Here is a 15,750-nt window from a genome sequence, read left to right as displayed (position 1 = left end):
GTTATGATCCCTTGCCAGCGGCTAGCACCAACCTGTCAGATGGGCAACCTTGAAGCCATCTTGGGTGTGGATCCTCTTGTCCTAGACAATCATTGAGATGATGGTACCCTTGACTCGAAGCAGCTCCATAGAAGATCCTGAGTCTGAACTGCCCGGCAAAGCCACAGGAGAAGGAGCAACTCAGGCAGGGCTCACCTATAGTTCTTATCTCCTGTATCTTCATTCTGCCTATTTATTGGTAGGGATGCTGCTGTTGGTGTGTAGGTACACAGAGGCACCTAATGTTTGGCCATCCCTTCCCCTTGAGTCATTGTAGGGCCCTGGGTGTTACTTTTCAGGCTTTTTTTTTTTAAATAAAAGATTTATTTATTTATTTTATGTATATGAGTACACTGTAGCTGTACAGATGGTTGTGAGCCCTCATGTGGTTGTTGGGAACTGAAGGACCTCTGCTCACTCCCATCAACCCTGCTCAACCTGGCCCCACTCAGTCCCTGCTCGCTCCAGCCCAAAGATTTACTTATTATTATAGATAAGTACACTGTAGCTGTCTTCAGATGCACCAGAAAAGGGCATCAGATCTCATTACGGATGGTTGTGAGCCACCATGTGGTTGCTAGGATTTGAACTCAGGACCTTCGGAAGAGCAGTCAATACTCCAACCCGCTGAGCCATTTCGCTAGCCCCCTTTCAGGCTCTTAAATTCGCAGTGGAGCAGTATAGAAGCTGGTCTTCCACCAGGAACCCATGACTGCAGGTACTCACTGTGAGTACTTGGCAGAGTTGGAGAGCAGATTATCAGGAGAGTACACATTAGCACATGGCTTCTGGAGAGAGTTTATTTTGACTCATGGTTTCGTGGACGGAACTCCATGTCCAGCTCCATTGATTTCAGCTGCGTGTTTGGGGGGAGCATAGCGCCAGAATAAGGCAGCAGGGAAACACCGCTTACAGCAGGGCAGCCAGGAAGCAGAGAGAGAAGGTCAAGGGTCACATCCGGTGACATACGTATGTACATACGTTCTCCAACAGACCCCACCTCCTGATTTCTGCCACTATCCATTCGCACTATCAAATTATAAATCCACGAAGAGATCAGTCATCGATTAAGACAGGGTCTGTAACCACTTCCCCAAAGCCGGTCACCTGTGGTATTACTCTCCATTGCTTCAAGGAAATACGGAAAAAAGTGACCTAAAGAAGGAAGAGCTTATGTTGGCTCACAGTTCTAAGGCGCATCATGGAGGGGAAAGGCACGAGAGTTGGAGCTTGAGGCCACTGGTCACAGTGTACCTGCCATCTGGAAGCAGAGAGAGATGGATGCGTGGTGCTCAGACCACTTTCCCCCTTTAACATGTATTGTTTCTGTTATTCTGTTATCATCATTAGCATCATCATCATCATCATAGGTGCATGCTCACACATAATGTACATGCCATCATACCTATGTGGAGGTTTAAAGATACACCTGTTCTTTTCATACAGTCCAGAACCTCAGCCCTTAGCGTCTGGCTCTCCCTACCTCCCTTAACACGCTCTAGATAATCCTTCACAGGTGCGCCCAGAGGGTTGTCTCCCAGGTGATTCTGATCCATCATGGCTGGCCAGTAGGTCCCCAGCACATGATCCTTCAGGAAGGCACATTATCAGACTGAAACCACTGCATGGCACCCCCCCCCCTTTCTTGAGGATTTTGGCGGGAGTGTGTGGGTGAGTATAGATCTGATCTAGGATCCACAAGGAGCAGGTCTTAGTCATTAATGAGGGGTAGTGAATTGGAGGCTTTCCTTGTCAAAGAAGTGGGACTAGCAGAGCCTTATTAAGTTTCACTAAGCATCGTCAGGGCAGCCATAGTGGAAGCATGGTCTGGAAGGCAGCAGGTACGGAGTGTGCGTCAGCTGAACAAGGGGTGTGTGAAGGGGAGGCGTCTCTTCCCTTCTGCTCTGCTCAGAGGAATGGCAAGTGAGGGTTGCTCTGTGAGTCTGATTCAGTTGCACAGTGAAACTTGAGTGAGCCTCGGGGGGGGGTGGTGGTGCCAGGGTTGATGGTGAAGGGCTCTTGACTTGTGAGATGAGGGGAAGGAGTTGAGGGTGTCACTCTACACTGGGGACTTTGCAGACCTGCCCTTCCTGATATCACCAGTGGAGTCTTCCTGGATTAGAAGAATTTATCTTTTGTTTTGTTTTTGTTTTTGTTTTTGTTTTTGTTTTTGTTTTTGTTTTTGTTCAAGGTGCTGATGTAATGGGAAGGACACATGTCAACTCCATCAGAAGGAGGGCATTGGTAGCTTCAGGAAAGGCCATAGTGCTCAGGAGGTATACTACCTGTTTCAGGAGTTCTTCAACCTCAGTTGCATGAGGCAGAGGCTGATGTGTGGAACCAACTGTCCCTCTTTGAGTGGCTGTGGCTCTGGTTCATGAGCCACGGGCAGAGGAGCCCTGTAGAAGCTGTGCCCCTGAGGTAGAATGTCAAGTGTGTCTGGTGAGGGATAGTCCTGTCCTCCAGTAGACTCACTGCGACCATTCTTTCTGGTCTAGCCGCTCTAAATGGCAATGTCTTGATAAAGTAGACATTTAACATTTTCAAAATATCAGGAAAAAGATAACAGAGCCCTTTGCTCCTGAGAGGAGTGTGAGTCACTGGCACCAGAGGGCCTCTAGTCCTTTTCTTGGTCACCGAGAGAGCATATGAGTCACACCCAGAATCATTTCTTCTGAAGTCCTTAATTGTGAAAAAGAGGTAGCCTTGCGGAAGTCCGGGCTGAGACACTGTCATGGGAAGATTCCAGATTGGTTGAGAGAGGACAGAGGTGATGGATGGTTTTGTGATCATGTTCAGCCTGTAGCTCTTTGCCATTGAAGCCTTTCCAAGGGGTCAGAGATGCTGCCAGGATCCCTGGGAAGGGAGTCCTTGCTTAGCCTCTGCAGTGCATCCTGGGACTAGAGATCAAATCCAAGGCCTCTCTGCTAGTCACTCCACATTCACGCTCTCTAGATCACTACAAGAGCCCTGGAGTGTTATCAGAGAGTCTCTGTTTGCTTCCTCCATGAGAGTTGATGAGAACTGGAGGCTCTGGGAAGACCTGGTACCTACACCCTTGCTGCTCAAGTCTTCCCCCAGTCTGCTACAACAGTCCAAACATTTTTCCCCAAAGCAACTGTTTGCTGACTTCCAACACATGCCCTGGTTTGGTAGCATTGGAGAAATCCTGGGAGAAGCTAAAAGCACTGTGGGAATGGTGTTTTTTTGTTTTTTGTTTTTATTTTCTTTCTGCGGGTGTCAGATGTGTGTCTTCTTGTTTCACAGTGTCTGAACAAGCATTGCTCTTCCACAGAGGGAAAAAAATCAAAGCTGTGACCAGAGGACTCTTGGGGTAAAACATCTGAGGCCTGAGGTTGGGAGAGCCACAGATGATGGAAGGAAGCAAGAATCTACATAATGCTTCAGCAGTTATAAACCAGGGGAAAACTTACCCCACAAGGAAGGCAGGTCAAGGCAGACTTGCCATCACATTGGTGGTTGAAGAGGAATATTCTAGGGATGGAAGTCTTCTCTTTCCTCAGCAATCACAAGGTCCCGCTATCTATTGAGGTTGGCTTGAATAAATGTCCCGCTATCTATTGAGGTTGGCTTGAATAAATGTCCCTGCTAGTGGCTGATGTCATTTGGAAGTGGGCACGGGCTCTGTTTGCTGAAGCACAGGAGTACTTCTGTTGAGCTCATGACTTGCAAATGAGCAGAAGTCAGGCCATGTGTAGAGATCCTTCTGGATGTCCTGGGCCTTCCTGTCTACCTCGTCCTCCTCCTCAATCTAAGCCTCCTTTCTCCATGGTCAGTTGTAGGATCCAGGGACTGGTACTGATTAAATGGTAATGATAAACCTACCATGAGGAACTGGTAGAGAGAGCCTTAACTTAGCTCCTTTTCTAGTTTCATAGTGTCGTCTGTCTGTCTGTCTGTCTGTGAGTAAGTGCATGCACACAAACCTTTTCCTTTCTCTTCACTTTCTGTGACAGAAATGGACAGACTCAGTCTCTTAGGATGATGGAAGATGGCTCAGAGGACACAGTGAAATCACCTGTGTTAGGCTGACGTCAGTTAGTGTTCTGTGAAGAACACTGGGACTTTGCTCTGTTCACCGAGCTGCCGGTCTCGGACATCTTTCAGATCAGTGTGGCATATCAAGATGCCATCTTTACAGTCTTAGAGAATCTTATTTATGGCCACTCAGTAAATCGACCTCACCCATCACACATCCATAGGTGTTTGCTCTGCTGCCTATCTTTTGCTACTGCAAAATGTAAACCTGGGCACTTCCTCCATGTTGCTGCTGCAACTGAAGGACAAATTCCAGGAAGCAGGATAATTAGGGCAAAGGGTACATGTGTTTATGCTTTAGATAAGGTTTCTAGATACCCAGGAGGGGAGCGTCATATGTTATGCACAGCCCTCTTTCCTCACCCCCAAGACTTATCACAACTTAAATTTGTATTACTCTTCTTTCAGTATGATTGACCTGAATGGGTGTATATATATGTATGTGGGTGTATGTGTGTATGTATGTATGTATGTATATGTATATGGGTATGTGTGTGTATGTGTGTATATGTATGTATGTGTGTATATGAGTGTATGTGTACATATATGTATGTGCATTTGGGCATGTGTGTGTATGTGTGTGTATGTGTGTATGTGTATACATGTATATGTATGTTTGTGCATGTATATGTTTATGTGTGTGTATGTACATGTGAATGTGTATATGTAAATGTATGTGTTTATGTGTATATGTATGTTTATATGTATGTATGTGAGTGTATGTGTTTGTGTGTGTATATGCATGTGGGTATGTATATGCATGCGTGTGTATGTATGTACATGTAAGTGTATGTGTGTATGTATATGTGTGTATATGAGTGTGGGGGGGGGTGGGATGAGGAGCCTTCCTTGATTGCTCTCTACCTTATTTATTGAGGCGAGGACTCTGGCTGAACCCAGAGCTCAGGTTTTATCTAATCTGGCTACCCAGTTTCTTTGGGGGATCACATATCTCTGCCTCTGCTTCCTATGATCTGGGAATACAGAAGAGTTGCCATGCCCACTGGGCTTCTTCGTGGGTTCTGGGGATCTGAACTCTGGTCCTCGTGCTTGCACAACAAGTGCTTTATCCACTGAGCAACCTCCTCAGCCCTCGCCTGTGGATTAAAATGAGTTTATATTAATATTGAGATCACATTAGAATTGTGAATGAAGACAGATGGCATGGTAGTGACTGTTTCTCTACTGGAGGGTGATGTGTCTCCCCACCGGTTCTGATCCATCCTTGTTGTTGGACCTGTTGACTGCTCCTGCAGATTTTCACCTGAGCTAATTATTATCATTGTTTCTATTTGTTTCAATTCTCCAGGGGCTCCTCAGACTCAGGAGCCAGGTTGAAAGAGTTTCTAGTGAAGTCCCCAGCATTTCTATATCCTAGGCTGTTCCATCCATTTGATAGTCAGCCACCATGTCTGAACTAAGCTCCAACATTTCAATGGGCCCTTGGAGAGGGAAGGAGAGAGGTTGGGCTGCAGCCAACCTTGGCCCTCTGTGGTGTTATTTGGTCTATTTGAAGAAGTTAACATTGGATCTATTATTCTTTGATACCCAGGAGCCTCCCATCCTCTCCTGAGCACACTGACAACACAGGAAGACCACAGATAAGGAGGCAGAGCAGTGTGGGGACTGCAAGGTCCCTGTGGGATAACTGCCAGCTGGTCAAAGGTCTTCCTTCTGGCACATTCCATGGTAGCTGAAGGGCTCTGGGCTGATCCTAGAAGTCTTGCTTCTTAGTACTCAGATCATGAATCCCCTCCCACACAGAGGAGGACTGACCCTGGAACCTGACAGGGTACTGTGGAAATGACCTTGTGTGACCTCTGAGACCTGGTCATGTATAGGTGGTGTTTTCCACTCTGTTTGCTTGGATCACTGTGGAGGAAGCTAGCTGCTACCTCAGAAGGACATTTCATCAGCCACATGGACAACCCTGCAAACATGGCCCTGGGCGTTGTGTATTTCTAGTCAGGTCTGCCCAAACCAGAGGTTGGATAAGCAATAGGTGCAAAAGGAAAATTACTTTCTGATTTGTTTTTCTGTACCTGCCTAGAGATGTGCCAGCATATCCAACATCTGTCACACCTGGAGAAATGTCCTCCCTTCCCCGTAAGTCCAGCTCCTAGCTGACTACCAAGGTCTTGACTTAGAAAGTTCAGACCCTGTGTGGAGAAAGCAATTGTCAGGTCTTTCCCTGCAGCAGCAGTCAGGGATCTGCATGGCCACCATTGTCCGATTTCTCTTCATTGTGCTCACAGCCCATTGCTTGCCTAGCATGTCTGCAGTGTGATTCTTGTTTTGTGGGTTCAGTTTCCTGGAAGTGGACGTTCGCCGAATGGTTCATCTGGAGCATTGGGCATCGGCCAACAAGTCTGCCTCTGTGGTCAGCCTCCTCTCCTGGGAAGCAAAGGAGAGAGGTTTGTTCTCCTTTTTATTTCCCCGAAATGTGCATCTCTGCACTGAGGGGGTGGGGAGAGCAGTGCTGGGCAGGAACATCATTGCTCACTAAGAGGCTAAGGAGAACCAGGAGGAAGGGAGAGGGCATGTGGCCCTCAGAGACAATTGCGTGCATCTCCTCCACCTCTGAGAACCACAGCTGGTTCTAGCGGGAGAGGGATGGTCAGAGGCTGTCACCATATGGATGAGAGTGAGGAACAATCAGAGGAAGAAGGAGAATACTCAGGCATGCTCACTCGAAGCTGATTTGAAGATGGTTTTCTGAACATTTCCCTCCAGCCTGCAACACCATTCTCCTGTCCTGTCTGAGAAAGGATACCCTGGGCCCACTGGGGAAATTTATGTTGATAGACTTCAAAGAAAATGTCCTACTCACATGTGCAAAGTGGACTTCATATTACCTGTAGGTGACTTGTGTGTGTGTGTGCTCATATGTGTGCATGCATATGAAGACCACGTGTTCACCTCGAGTGTTGTTCCAAAGGTACTTTCACTTGGCTTTTAGAGACAGAGTCCCTCAGTGGCCTGTAACTCATCTGATTGCCAAGACCGTCAGGAATCTCCCCCTTTCCAGCTCCCCAGTGCTGGAATTGCAAACACCAATGTGGTCATCCCCAGCTTCTCATGGGCTCTGAGACTCAGACCCAGGCCCTTCCTCTTATAAAACTATGCTCTGCCCCTCATCGAACAGTTTAATTTTTCATAATATTTTTATGGATTATTTGGGTATTTCACATCATGAACACTCTCTTTCCAATCATCCCAGGTCCTCCCACCCTGACTTGTGACCTACTCCCTACCCCCCTCCCCCCAAAAAAAAGAAAGAAAGAAAGGAAGGAAGGAAGGAAGAAAAGGAGAAGGAGAAGAGGAGGAGGAGGAGAGGGAGGAAGAGGAGGAAACAAACCAAAAAACCAAGTTCAATTTGTATCGCCCAAATACTCACTGGAGCATGGTGGTCACATTCCTAGTGGCCAGCCCCTTAAAGAAAATTGAGTCCTTCTGCGTCTACACCCCAGCCAGAAGCCATCATCTGTGGCTAGCTATACCTCAGCATCCTTATCAAATATTTTAAGAGTCCTCTTTGGTGGCTTTCTGTCCAGGCTGTTACTTTTGTGGATGGGGTGGGGTAAGGGTTGCCAGAAACCTTCTATGTCTCTCTTTCTCAATTGTGGGTCTGCAGTCATTAATACCAAGGCAAAAGTGGCTTCCTTGTCCTTCACAGCCAGCGGGAGCATGGATCATGGACTTAGACATGGTTTCTGGAGACAGCACGTGCCACAGACCTCTTAGCATGATCTCCAGTCGCTGTGCATCAACACAGCCCTCTGCTGCAGTGGGACAACAGACCCACACAGGGCTCTCTGTGGCAGCACAGACCCTGAACATCCATCCATGTAGCCCCAAGTTGTAATATCAGCCATGGGCATCACCACGGTCCCAGACTGTAATGGAACTTGGGAACCAGACATGGCCCTTGTAGGTAACGGGGACCTAGACATCACCCTGGCTTTAGGCACAGGCCACTCAGATCAATATGGCTCCTGTCAGTAGCACAACCCAACAGACAGCATGGCCTCAGATAGGGGCCCAGACCAAGGATATCCTGGCCTTCAGTGGCACCTCAGGCCAGGGATATCAGTAAAGGATATCCACATGAACCTAGGATTTTAACACAGCCTGGGGTAGCAGACTAAGGATACCAAAGTGGCCTCCAGGGCAACATGAGCCATAGACGTCTTTTGAGGAGGTCTAATTCAAAAAAATGGTCCAGTCTTCATCTTGACATCCCGTCATTGCTCAGAACCCGGGCAATCATGGCTGGGCAGATTTTTCGAGGGCTAAATGTGCAAGATCCAGGCTGCTACAACCCACCCAGTCAACCCTACTCAGCAACACCATGTTCCCAGATCCCAGGCAGGCATCTCTCCCCCTCCCCCCATCACTCCCCTCCCCCACCCCACCCCCAGTGTCTCTCCTTCCATTACTGTCTGTCATTCACTGGCCTGCTCCTCTCTCTTTCCTGTCTCTTCATTGAACAGCCTTTTGTCATAGTGGCATTGGAAACTGATGTGTGTCGCACAGCATTTTTTTTTTTTTTCCAGACAGCTTCACATGCAAACATTCACTGCAGTGAGTCCTTGGTCTGGCTCAAGGTCTCTGAAGCACCATAAATACTGGACCATTGCCGCCAAGACTTGTCTAGGATATACTGCTATTGTCAGTCATGCTGATCTTGCAGCTCAGGGTTTGCAGGACCAGCCTCTTCGTGAGCTCCAGCAGCTTGTAGATGGGGTGAACTGAATCAAAGCACGGGTTCTGGGCCCAGATGGGAGCTGACTGGGTTAGCCAGCTTCTGCCACCACCATAGGGTTTTTCCTACCAGCATCTCCAATTAGTTTCCTTATAAAATTCTTATTTAGTTCCATTTAAATTCACTGGGACATCTCCACTTTCTGTTTGTAAAGCCCCAGCAGGTTGGATCTTGACACTAAGTGTAACTTGGAGACTCTCACAGTGCCTGTCTGTCTGACTGACTGACTGACTGTCTGTCTCTCCCACTTTGCCTTAACTCATCATCTGTTTTCATTACTTCTCACACAATCACAGAAATGGAAGGGAGAGGTCTCTGTTTCAGCTTTGACACTACAGGGCTATTCTGCGGCTCAGAACGGTTTGTCCTATAAATGGTACTCACACCCTAACCAACTAACTTACTGCTGTGTCTACACTCTTTTTTTGCCTGCTGGATTAAGACAATGATTGGGTCGATGAACTACCCTTTCAATATACGTTTGGGTAATAGAAAAGATGTTAGTGGATGGGATCCTTTATCATTTAAGGTTAGGTTAGTCTTTAGAAAAAAATAATAAATCAGATAGCTTCAGACTAATACTGTTTGTTTTTAAGACATCTTCTCAGTGTTGGCAGATTCTTTTGATTATAGTGCATTTGGAACTTGCCATTGGCTGGCCACGGAGTCATGGAGATCCTCCTGCCTCTTTCTTCCACTTCCAGGATAGCAGACACGTGTTCCCTGCACCTGACTGCAGGAGATCAGGACTCAAGTTCTCAAGCTTGCCCCCTGAGCATTTACATTCTGAGCTGTCTCTCCAGACCCCACCACTGAGCGGCTTTCCCTTGCAATACCTGATACCAGATTCTGGTCCTGTCAGAAGTTCCACAGGGGTGATTTTCTAGCTGCCTGCTGGATGCTAACATTTAGATACCACGGTGACACCAAAACTACTGTGTGTGCATGTTTGTGTGTGTGTGTACGTGCACGCGCGCGTGCGTGACATGCCTGAGAAAGATGTTTTTCTTCCTGGTGACTCTGCCTATTTCCCTGCCTTCTCTTTAATGCTCAGGTCTTTTGAGCACTTTGCATGACATCTGGTTTAACAGATGTGAGCTCTGGGTGACTGTCACTTCTTCCAGAGATTGTCCCTAATGGTGTTTGGTCTTTTCTCCCTTTGCTGTGCACAAATGATCTGAGCAATCTCAGCTAGAAAAGCCCATCAGGTATATTTACATAAACTTGCCTTTAATTTTTCTGCACCGTTGCTTTGTTTACCGCACAGAGGCTGCGTTCTCACTTGCTCCTGAATCTTACCAGCTTCTCAGGCCCTAGATGTAGGACCGTCTACATCATTTGGAAGACCCAGTGAAAGGACAGCCGTGAAACGTCTTGCTCAAAAATTAAAGCCTCAGTTTGCTGACCTCAGAGTCTTGGATTAGGAGTAGCCCTGAATAACTAGCTAGATCACAGCCCATGGGCCCAGCTCTTCCTGTCTCTGTAACTGAGTAGCCTCAGGCAAGCTCTGTGGCTTAGCCTCTATTTGTTTCTTCACTATTTTTAGTTTGGGAAGGGAATGAGGTCACTCTGCAAGCCTGGATGTTCCACTGACTTCTGACTTCTATTGTTGCGATTGAAAAGTCTGTCGTGGAGTGAACTGCCGACCCTTCCCTTCTCCTTCTTCTCTGCTTGCCTGTTTTTATTTTTGTCTTTGGCAGCTTTTTCTTACAGCGTGTCCAGGTTTTCATGTTTTTCTTTGACGTTTCTCTTTCTTCCGTCCCCCCCTCCCCCACTCCCTGTTTTAGAAAAACTCTCCGGCAGTGTCTTTGGAAATAGTGACCCCTCCCCATCCTTTCACGTGCTCCTGTGTTAAGCATACTAAGGTCCCTTCGATCTCAGTGATCTCATTATGCTTCATTCCGGGTCATCATCCAAGATGTCCTGTACCCCCTTATGTGGAGTGAAGGCCCTTCACCTGCATGTATGAAGCTTTTGTTGGTTCATGTTTCACTTCTAGGAGCTATACATAGTCCCTTTAAAAACATTTCAGGTCTTTTGAAATGAGTTTAATTCCTTTCTCATAACTTGTGCATGTGTGTGTGTGTGTGTGTGTGTGTGTGTGGTGTAGGTATAAGATTATGGGGGGTGGGGAGCAGGGCTGTACACACGTGTATGGACTTATAGAGGACAGGGGTCCATGTCAGGTATACTCCTTGATTGCTTTCCACCTGACTTTTTGAGATAGGGCATCTTACTCACTCTGGAGTCCTTAATTTCAGATTAGACAATGAGTTCCAAGGTTGGACCCCTCCCTGATCCCAGCACCGGTGTTACCGTCTACACAAGAGACCCCACCTCACTTTTGTGTGGCTTTGGGATCCAAACTCGAGTTCTCATGCTGTCTGGCCAACCCTTTACTGACTGGGTCCCCTTTGCTCATAATTTTACCCTCCTTACATTCTAATTATTTTTCCCACAATTCCCAACTTCTTTCTGATATCTGGATGCCTTTTATGGATTTTTTTTTTTTGTCTCCGACACTATATTTGGTGACTTGGGGGTGGGGTAGTGTTGAGGGTTGAACCCAGGGCTGTGCACAAGCTGGGAGCTGCTCATCACGTTTTGTAGGCTTGGGCACTATTTCAGAATTGGGTAATATTTCAAAAATGGCTCACCATGCCTTTAGGGCCACATTTATTATTTGGATGCGCTACAACTAGGTGTTTTATAGCCAGAAGTTTCTATTCTCCCCCACCATGACACTTCCACAAACGATCGTTCCTGTCGTCCTGAATGTCTGATCCCACTGGGACTGGGTGTTTTGAGATATCCCTAGCTCCTGAGACGTTTTAGGAAGTCAGCCAGGAGCCCTGTCTGAGCTCATGGCAGGCCTGTAGGGCTGATCAGGAAATGTCACCTCTTTCTGTGTGCAGCTTTTATGTAGATGAAACTTGGGTTTTATTCTGCAAAGAAAACAGCCAATGTACCTTTGCTAAAAATGGCTGGAGCACAGTGGCTAGACAAATTTAGCACAGAATGTGAGATGTTATAAAAGCAAACACTTAGAGGTTTGTGGACACAGAGAGTGTTGCTCAGCAATGACAAGAAAACAGAAGGAGAGGACATTTCACTTCCCTGTCCTGGCCCTCGCTCTGCCTCCAACCACGCCGCAGGCCTCTCTTCTGCACTTGAGTTTCCTGCCCCTTAAATATCGCTTTACCAGGAAAGGAGAACACCTTCACCCAAAGGACCAGCGGAGATGTGAGGACATCTGACTGCAGGCCACACAGCTGAGTTGGCAGGGAAGGCAGCTGGTGGCCACTTCCTGCCTCACCCTGCAGGAAGGAGGTACCCAGGAAAAGGACGTTAGAGCTGTAACCACTATAGATGGTTCCTGTTCCTCTCCAGGGACAGCAGCCTCCTCATGTGGACTACTTCTGTAGGCCAGATGGGGGATATCTAAGCACACAGACAGGATTGAAAGCGGTCCATCTGCAGTGGGTTTTTCTCATCCCTTACTCTTGGGAAAGTGAAGTGAAAGTGTGTGTGTGTGTGTGTGTGTGTGTGTGTGTGTGTGTGAATGTGTATGTGTGTGAGTGTGTGAGAGAGCATGTATGTTTGTGTGTGAGTGTATGTATGTGTATGTGTGTGAGAGAGGGTATGTGTATGTATGTTTGTTGTGAGTGTATGTGTGTGAGTGTATGTGTGTGTGTGAGTGTATGTGTGTGTATGTTTGTGTGTGGGTGCATATGTATTTATGTGTATGTGACTATGTATATGTGTGTGAGTGTGTGTGAGTGTATGTGCATTTGTGTATGAGTGTATATGTGTATGTATGTGTTTCTGTGTGAGTGTATGTGTGTGTGTGAGTGTATGTGTGTGTATGTGTTTGTGTGTGGGTGCATATGTATTTATGTGTATGTGACTATATATATGTGTGTGAGTGTGTGTGAGTGTATGTGCATCTGTGTATGAGTGTATATGTGTATGTATGTGTTTCTGTGTGAGTGTATGTGTGTGTGAATGTGTGTGTGTGTATACACTTACCAATGAGTGTGTGTGTAGAGGTCAGAGGTTCAGACTGAGTATCTGAGCATTTTCTTCTATCACTTTCCACATTATCTTACCGTCATCATCATCGTCATCATCGTCGTCGTCATCGTCGTCATCATCATCGTCATCATCATCATCAAAGACAGCATCTCCCACTGAACTGGGGCTTACCAATTGGCTAGACTGGCTGGCCAATATGCCCTGAGCATCTAGTTCTGCTTCCCCAGAACTGGTGAGGAATAGGGTATTTTTACAGCCCTGATCCTTGCATGCTTTGGACACATTCACCACTTGACTTGGCCCAGGAAAACCTGGTTGACTCTTAGTTTTCAGTTTGGCAATAGTGCAACCTTTTTGGAGTCTGTCTTAGAAGGTTCTACCATGGTTCTGTGATATTAAGCAATTGTGATCATGATAGTAGATGCTGTTCCTTGAGGACCCTCCCCTGCTTCTGTGGTATAGGGCAATAAGATGGAATGAGGGGGTCTCACAGATGGGATTAACTATGGGGACTGTGGAAAGCATGGACTACTTATATTGATACCCACAGGGCCCTGTCTTCCTGAAGTCCTGCGTTTCAAGAAGCCCAAGCTCAAGGAATCTCCTCCAGACATGTGACAGACCTCAGCTGGCAAAAATCCTTCTTCAGGGCTACCCAGCTTCTCACCCACAAAGGTCAACGCATCTGTAGCTTTCAAGTCTCCTGCTGGATGTGACATCTGCCCCGGGTTGGGAGCTAAAATGCCTTGGCTGATTTTTTTCTGGGATAAAGTCAGAAGGAGGGCTCCGACAGTCTTTCTGAGCTTTAAGGTGTAGACTACAGCCTGTGTGGTTTAGCAAACCAGCATTTTACGCTTGGATGTGAGCTCGGGAGCTCTGTGACTTGGGTTCATTCCCGTCTCCTCAGAGTGTAAGCTGCATGAGTACTGTGTGTTCCTTGTTTTATCCCCAGGACCAGGAAGAGAGTCCAGGGCCAAGGGCAAGCATCTGTAAACAGTTGACAGAGGAATTAGCATGCCAATAGCTTTGAACAAATGAATGGAACTAAGTCAGTTTGGGAACTGAACTCAGCCGCTAATGAAGCTACTCATTGCACTTAACCAAGACCCCACTTCCCTGAGACCCCCACTTCCATCTTCTTTTTCCCTGAGCAAATTTAACTTATTGTTTTGTCTCAAAATACCATTACTGAAAACCTTTCCTCTGCAGTCCTTAGTGTGCCTCACGTTGTCTTAAGAATGCATGTAGCACGAGATTGCAACCAGAAGGAGACAATTACTTGATTCCTTACTCCCTGAGTCCCGAGTTCACTGGTTCTCTTCTGCAGGTATTTCTCTACAAACTGACAGAGCTTTGCTGAAGCCCTGCTGCTGGAGGCCTCTGTGTAACACCCTCCTGTGTAGGAATTTGGTCATGGAAAACATATCAACAAAGGCCTCTCTTTAGGCTTACCACATGAGTGCATGGTCTTCATCCTCTAACGGCCCATGCTTGGCACCAACCAGCCAGTTCCTCATTTACCCCAGGGGATCAGGCTCACTTCTGTATTTTGACACTTGCCAGTCATGCTGTCTTTACCAACGCCAGCAAGTGGGAGATGGCATGGTTCTTGCCGAAACTTTGGGGGCCTCCCACGGATGCGGCACCTACCACTAGTACATGTTACTCCTTAGAGAGGGCCTTAGGATACTCAGAAGATCAGCTGATCAGGGATTGATAGAAAGCCCAAAGATGCTTCCTCCCAGAGTAGCCCAAATGTCATCTAATATGCTTGAATTCTCACTCTGAGTATCGCAGGTTTACCCAAATAAATATTTTCATTCTCAGAGTCTGTGCCTGATCAAATTACCCAAAGACTGTGCCTATGGTTGAAAAAAAAAGTTCCCCTGTTCTTCCTCCTTGCTCCTGGCAAGTGCCCTTCTGCTTTCTCCATGAGCTTCGCTCTTCCAGGTCCCTAATGTGTAAGATGATGGCTTTCCACTTCTTCTTGGCCCTTCCTTGATAACAGAGATTTCCAAACACTACAAAGTTTTAGGATGATACAGGGGTCTTGGGTCAGCTAGACAAACAAACATAGACCCCACATCTGCTCATATGGAGCCAACACTCACAGTAGATTCATCATCATATCTCTCTCTCTCTCTCTCTGTATGTATGTATGTGTGTGCATATGGAGAGCAGAGGTTAACACTGGGCTCCTGTGTTTGCCTTTCCAGGTGGGAGGCCACACCCCTGTGCTTATGTGGATGCTGAGGACAGGATTTCTGGTCTTCATGCTTCTACAGCAAGTTCTTCATCTTTTGAGTCATCTCCTCAGCCTCACAGTGAACTTGCACCCACAGAGGATTAAGATGGATCACAGTACATTGGGTTAGCTCATTTCACATATCAGATATGATCTATCCATCTGATAGGGTCATGGGTATGAAACACGGGAAGATGTGTAGGGCATCTATGTGAAATACATCTAATGGCGTTTTTCACAGGCCTGGTCCCTGGCTGGCCGTCTACTGATCCTGTTTACAGACAGTCACCTTCTTGAGTCATCAAGATTCTCCTCACATCCCTCACTGGTGTCAGCACAGCTAGAGCAGGGCCGTGGAGCATGCATCCCTAAGGGTTAGAGCTTACCTCACCTCAGCCTCCATGCCAAGCAGGCAGGATGCTGCCAGTAAGCTAAAAATGCACGGGAGTCGTTTGGGTGAAGTACAGTGGGGTTTGTGTTTATGTTGGGTTAAGGTGAGCCCGGGCCTAACTGTTGCCCAGTTGGGTGGTGAAGGAGGACTGTAGGAGAAACCGGGGCACCCAGGGTTCTCCATGGCCCAGAGACGCCCGATGACACTCCCAGTGAC

General features: G+C 47.1%; 1 long non-coding RNA gene across 1 annotated transcript; it reads left to right on the top strand.

Moving 5' to 3' along the window:
• The first annotated feature begins 11,940 nt into the window (after positions 1-11,940).
• Positions 11,941-14,721, top strand: Gm45805. Its single transcript, XR_003947622.1, has 3 exons — positions 11,941-12,193; positions 13,041-13,130; positions 13,449-14,721. It is a non-coding gene; the product is annotated as a predicted gene 45805 (long non-coding RNA).
• Positions 14,722-15,750: the final 1,029 nt, after the last annotated feature.

This window comes from Mus musculus, chromosome 8, assembly GCF_000001635.26.
Source record: "Mus musculus strain C57BL/6J chromosome 8, GRCm38.p6 C57BL/6J".
NCBI lineage: Eukaryota > Metazoa > Chordata > Mammalia > Rodentia > Muridae > Mus > Mus musculus.
Note: the sequence above shows the minus strand (reverse complement) of the source record. Positions and strands in the feature narration are given on the sequence as shown.